This window comes from Pezoporus occidentalis, unplaced genomic scaffold, assembly GCF_034315485.1.
Source record: "Pezoporus occidentalis ecotype Australia unplaced genomic scaffold, CSIRO_AGI_Poc_V1 ctg28, whole genome shotgun sequence".
NCBI classification, from domain to species: Eukaryota; Metazoa; Chordata; class Aves; order Psittaciformes; family Psittacidae; genus Pezoporus; species Pezoporus occidentalis.
The window spans coordinates 358,353-364,352 of NW_026914718.1; positions in this window are offsets into that span (position 1 = coordinate 358,353).

Consider the following 6,000-nt stretch of genomic DNA (forward strand, 5'->3'; position numbering starts at 1 on the left):
TGGGTTTAAACTAAAACAGAAAGTTCAGGTTAGATCTAAGGAAGAAGTTCTTCCCTGTGAGGGTGCTGAGGCGCTGGCACAGGGTGCCCAGAGAAGTGGTAAATGCCCCGTCCCTGGCAATGTTCAAGGCCACGATGGACAGAGCTTTGGGCAGCATGGTCTAGTGTGAGGCATCCCAGCCCATGGCAGCAGGTTGGTACTGACTGATCTTAAGGTCCTTTCCAACCCAAACCATTCTATGATACTGATTCTACCTGCAAACCCTTTACCTGTTCTCTTTAAGGATTATTTATTATTTTTGTGCTGTAGTTGCCCTGTTCTATATTTATAAATAGCTGTCAGTTAATAGAGTGTGCTGGGAAGATGCAGTAACGCACCAATGAGATTTACAAGCATAAAATCAAGCACATGTGCGTTTCACAGTGGTCTTTTGCATCAATTTTATTTTGCAGTATGACAGAGCACTTGAACTAGGGAAAGGGAAGAGGGAACTCGCAGGGCACAGCTGCACTGCACTCCTTTGAGAATAAGCAAACAAAGGAGTTCTGCTTTCTGGCGGAGGTCCCAAACAGCCACATTAATACAACCAATAATAGGTTACCATGGTGGGGTATTAGACTACACCATGATATTTTCCATTCTAAAGGTAAGAAATGTTTCAAGTGGTTTAACTGGGTGGAACACTGCCCCACAGCTGATGTACTGCAGGAAAGCAGTATATTCAGATAAATGGTGTGGGAATGCAAGTTTCGAAGCCAAACTGCTTTTGAGCGTTGCATGGAACAAACCAGTGCTGGTGTTGGTGTACCACAAGCATGTCTGTTTAACTCTGTGTTCTAAATAGCTCACTGATAAAGAATCATATGCATACATGCATTTCTTTTTAGAGGTGAATATTTTTCTACTTTCATCTACTATTTTCTCTCCACAATTTTCCTTGGCTTCTCAGGTTGTTTGATTACTTTCCGGTCACACTGTCTCGGTAATTTAATGCAGAAATGTCTGTTATGCCCTCTGCACATCGCATCGCATTTTGTGTAATACTTCCTCCTGACACATGTCAAAATGACCTTTACTTCTCCATCACAGGGACTGAAGGGAAAGGGAGGTTTTGAACCTGGACATTGGGTAATGAGACTTCTGGTGTATTTCTCTGTGTTAGTGTATTCTTCCCACCATCCCAAAGTCTGATCTACATTCCATGATTTGCAGCTGGAGAGTATCCGTACATGGCAATGTATCTAGCCAAATCTGCCTTTGAAATAACACTACCTTACTGCCAAAGATGTACTTTCTGCTGCATGCAATGGTAATAGATACCCTGTTGTTCGTGCCTGCTGCAGCAATCCTGTGCCCTGTTTCACAACACTGACCGCTCTTGAAACAGCTTGGAAACTTAATAGCACTGTGTGACAACATGCCTGTCTTCCCCTTAAAAACCTCTCTTTACTTTCTAATCTATGTTTGTGAAAAAAAGGTCTCACTTCACATTAAAGGAGGGAGTCACTTCGTATTCTGCTCCTGTCTGATCTGCCAGTAGAGAGAACTCCTGGACATTTGGGTGGCTGTGAGAAAGATCAGTGATCTGATAGCCAAGTTATGGGGCTAGCAGGGAAACAGGGAAGGAGAACAAGGGTTAGAAAGCCCAAACAAGTAGTCTGTAGCAGGCTGACTGTGGGTCAGGTCTCTAAAACAGGACATGTAAAGCTGTTCCCAAGGCACTCTCCTTATGACAGACTGCACTGCAGACATGCATTCCAGTCATGATGGGAAATGCATGCTTATCTTGCTCTTTTCCATGGCTATCTCATGAGCAGTCAATTAAGTATTCTATGCGAAGCATGATGCTAGGGAAATGCAATCATTATTTCATAGAGCAAGTAGGGTTCACAGGAACCAAGATGAGAGAAGTAGGGAAGGGAATGGAAGGAGAACTCGGCTAGTTTCAACCATGCATTTCCTTACGCAGATATTTTTAATTATTGAGTATCCCAACCCTTCCCCCTTTATTTGAAAGTGCTGCCTTTACATGTAGTCACAGAGCAAAAGAGCAGGGGATTCTAAAGTAGGGATTTTGTCTCACAGAAAGATGCTAGCAATGAAATAAAGTTGTATTAGGACTATGTAGTAGAACTGGATCTGCTACAGAACAGCAGTGGCCCATAAAGCTGGTACATTGCTAAGAGAGAGCAAGAAAAGTACCTTTCCACTACACTCTGCCTCTTACAAGAACATAATTCATGCAGGTAGATGAACTGTGTGTAACAGTGATTCTCTTATTTCCTCTCCATTTTTGCTTTATAAGGAGAAAACTGTGTTAAGGACCATGTCTCATTCACAAATGAATCCTCTCAGACAGCGCTGGGGTGCTAGATCTGGGCCAAGCCAACCTGGGCCCATTTGTCTTTGCCAGTGAAAACAAGGAAAGCTTTTATCACACGTGGATACAGACCAACCTTTGAGTGTTTGGCTCCAGGAATGCAACCAATAAAATATCTTCTTAAATCACAGCAAGTACTGGTACAGTTCTAAGATAGATATTTTGTGTTTAAAAGCAAAACAAATTCTGGCTCAGTAGCAACATTTTTACAGTGTGCTTTTTCATAGATGAAATATGTTTACAGTATTCATACTGAACCACAGGAGAGAGTTGCATATAACTCCTTATTTTAACTATAATTTTGGAAGTTAAAACATTAGTGCAAAATTCAACTTGCCAAACTCTCTCCTGGCAAGAATGCAGATAGTTTAAATACAATCATTCATCATAATGCTTATAGATGAAATATCATGGTTATAATCCACTGTTTGCTTTACAGAAATCTGTTTAAATGATGGGGCATTACGTGGAAGTTTTCAGCCTGTCAGAAGCATCCTCCATCTATTTAAATGGCAGCTGTAAGTTTTCTAGCAGCTGCCTCATTTATTTATCCATTTATTTATGGGTGAGCCCAGGCAGAGATGTGTGGACAGGGGCCCTAGTATAATTGAGGCCATCCCTTCACCCCTAGTGAGGACCTCTGCAGGCAGCCTTTCCAGAAACCTAAGGTTCATCTTAAGAGATTGATGGTTTTTCTCTAACCAGCCAGTGTTCCTGTCTCCCAAGTTCCCTGCAATCCATCAGCAGCTGCATAGCGCAGACCAGTCATCTTTTTTGTTTATGTATGAGAGGAGTCTGAAATGGGATAGTTCAAATCCCTCTCATTTCCAATGCACTGACCGGGTTACTGCTCAGCAAGACGCAGTCTTGCTCAACAGGCTGTGCTTACCCTTGAACTCATTGCCTTACTGTGACTTTGCCCAGTCGTAAATGTCTTGTGTTCCTGGGACTCCTGGCTTCCAGAAGATGGCTGGAAATCCCCCTTTTCAGTATTAAAGCAACACTGATACTGAAGGGCTGGAGTTTCTATGCTTGCAGTTAGGCTCCTTCTGTATCCTGTGCCCTTCTCAGGCTCCTCATGCAGCTCCTGGCTGTGGTTAACACCAGTAAATACCTAGGGCAATTTGGGATGTTTAAGCATTTGCTATCATGCTCCTTCAGGTGTCCAGGGACAGTGCTTTCCTGTTGGGGGCCCATGGCACTGCACACTAGAGCCTGCGGGGCCTTTCTTTGAAGAGCCCTAGCAAGGGGTGTGCTCCTTAGAAGCATATAGCTTCTTCCACTGGCAAGAGCAGTGTGCTGGGATTGTACTTATTGACAGCCCAGGTTAATGGATGATGCACAGAGGAGCAAAGATGATTTGGATAAAGAGGTGTCCTGTCCACAGCAAAAGCAGTAGCTCGGAACAGTAAAACTGCTGAACTCTTGTTGAGCTTATGCTCCAGCCTGGCAGCATCAACAGCATCCAGAACATTGTGTCTCCTCTGCAGCAGGGAGGGCAAGCCTCAGTGCACATGCCATCCTAAATGAATAGCTGTTGGGCTTGCCTTCAGAGACAGGAGGCATGGGAAAGAGCTAAGAACAATGCCTGCTGTTCTGTTCACCTATAATTAAGGTTAAACTATAGAACCAGAGAACCTCTTACAGTTGTTTTTTAATTAAAATTTAGCCCAGTACTTTTAACAGGCAATGGAAAAAGTAGTGTTAGAGATATACAATGCAATATCAAGATTTAAATCAATTGATATATTTTAATGCACAAAGCCTGCATTAATTTTACCATCATAGAATCATGGAACCACAGAATGGTTTGGGTGGGAAGGGACCTTAAAGCTCATCCAGTTCCAACCCCTGGCATGGGCAGGGACACCTTCCACTAGAGCAGGTTGCTCCAAACCTTGTCCAGCCTGGCCTTGAACACTGCCAGGGATGGGGCAGCCACAGCTTCTCTGGGCACCCTGTGCCAGTGCCTCAGCGCCCCCACAGGGAAGAATTTTGATCAAACATCATAGCAGTACAGCTATGCATATTCTGAAGTGTTTACATGCAGTGAGCATGGCAATCCATTGTGTGTAGCCAATCCCAGTACTTTAACTGGGATTGGAAGGATCTAATACAAAATCTGGCCACTTTCCAGGAGGGGAAGAAAAAGTATAGCACTCCTTTCTGTATTAGTTTCTATGCACTGGATTTAGTTATGCTATATAAATACTACTGTGTGCTGATTATTGTCTTAATATATATTATCAATTGGTATACTAATTATTAGTATACTATTAAGTATGTTAATTGATGCTACGTTTAGAGGTAGAACGACACACTCATACTTTGTCCAAAAGGTGGAGCCAGTGGCACTCTGAGGTCTCAGTCTTTGTGGCAGTCTGGTTTAATAGCCAAGTCCCTTAAGCATTGTGGGGCTCTGACTCCCTGCAGCCACAGCTGCCTGTTAAGAAAGATGCAGCTTCATCACACCGACTTGTTTCCCCTTTGTCTAAGGAATGGTGGAAGATCTGCTTCAAAGTATGTGTACATTTACGTAACCTGTCTCTTTAAAGGGCTAAATCAGATTTGATCCTTAATATATACTTTCAAACTGTCAACAGCATGTGGCTAAATATGTGTAGACAGTCTTAGTGATGTCATCTATGTCAGAAAGTTAGGCGAAGTAAAATGCCATGTAGCATGAAGTTAATGATATGTGTTGTATATGACTGCGAGTCATAGAATCTTTATTTCCTTTTGCATTCTAAATTTTGAGTCATCTTTACTCACCTGAAGGGACAAACATAATCTGTGCAATTAACTAATGATGGCATGATCTTAAAATAAACTCAGGGCCCATGCAAACTAGAACATAGGATGACAGCGAGATTAAGGCTTTGGCATGTTAGTCCTTTAACTAAATTACTTTTGCCTGAAAACTTCCTCCTGTTTGGATTTGAAAGACGCATCCTCTGATATGCTAAAGCTCCAGCTCTCCTAAATATCCCTCAGCTCTCCCTGTCATGTTCTGCATGCTGAGACCTGGCATGAGCATGCTATTGCAAAGATGAAGCTCGAGGGGGCCATGGAAGGTGGGTGCCAGTCCTACTGATCCCACACCAAGGCCAATGATTTCAGTGTTTTCACCTCTAAGGAGCTTTGAAAATCAGCTGTTAGAAAGGAAACTAGATTTGGATAGGTGCAATGCTGAAAGCCAGGAGTTCCAGCTCCCTTAGTGGGAGCAGAATAAAAATGGAACCAAAGAGTAGTTGTTGATATATAAGGAACTGGATGATGTTTAATGTTGCTTCTGGCCCAAACCATTCTATGAGAAAAGAATATAAATACCATCAGTGCTATTGATATGACAAGTATAGGGAGTTGTATCATATAATACTATACAAAGTATATATGTCCTTCCATGCTCCTTAGTTCTTTCCAATACACCTGTGGGAATTACTTGGTTTACATTTGTTTGGCTTCTTATGTCTGTTAATACATCTTGATTTATAAAATGACAGAGGTGTCGCTTGAAATCCCTCTGTCTCCATCTCTTCAATAAAGATGGACAGTGCAGATTAAATACCTTCTCCTTACTTTAGCTCTTTTTCAATACTTACTTTAGCTCCTTTCAATAA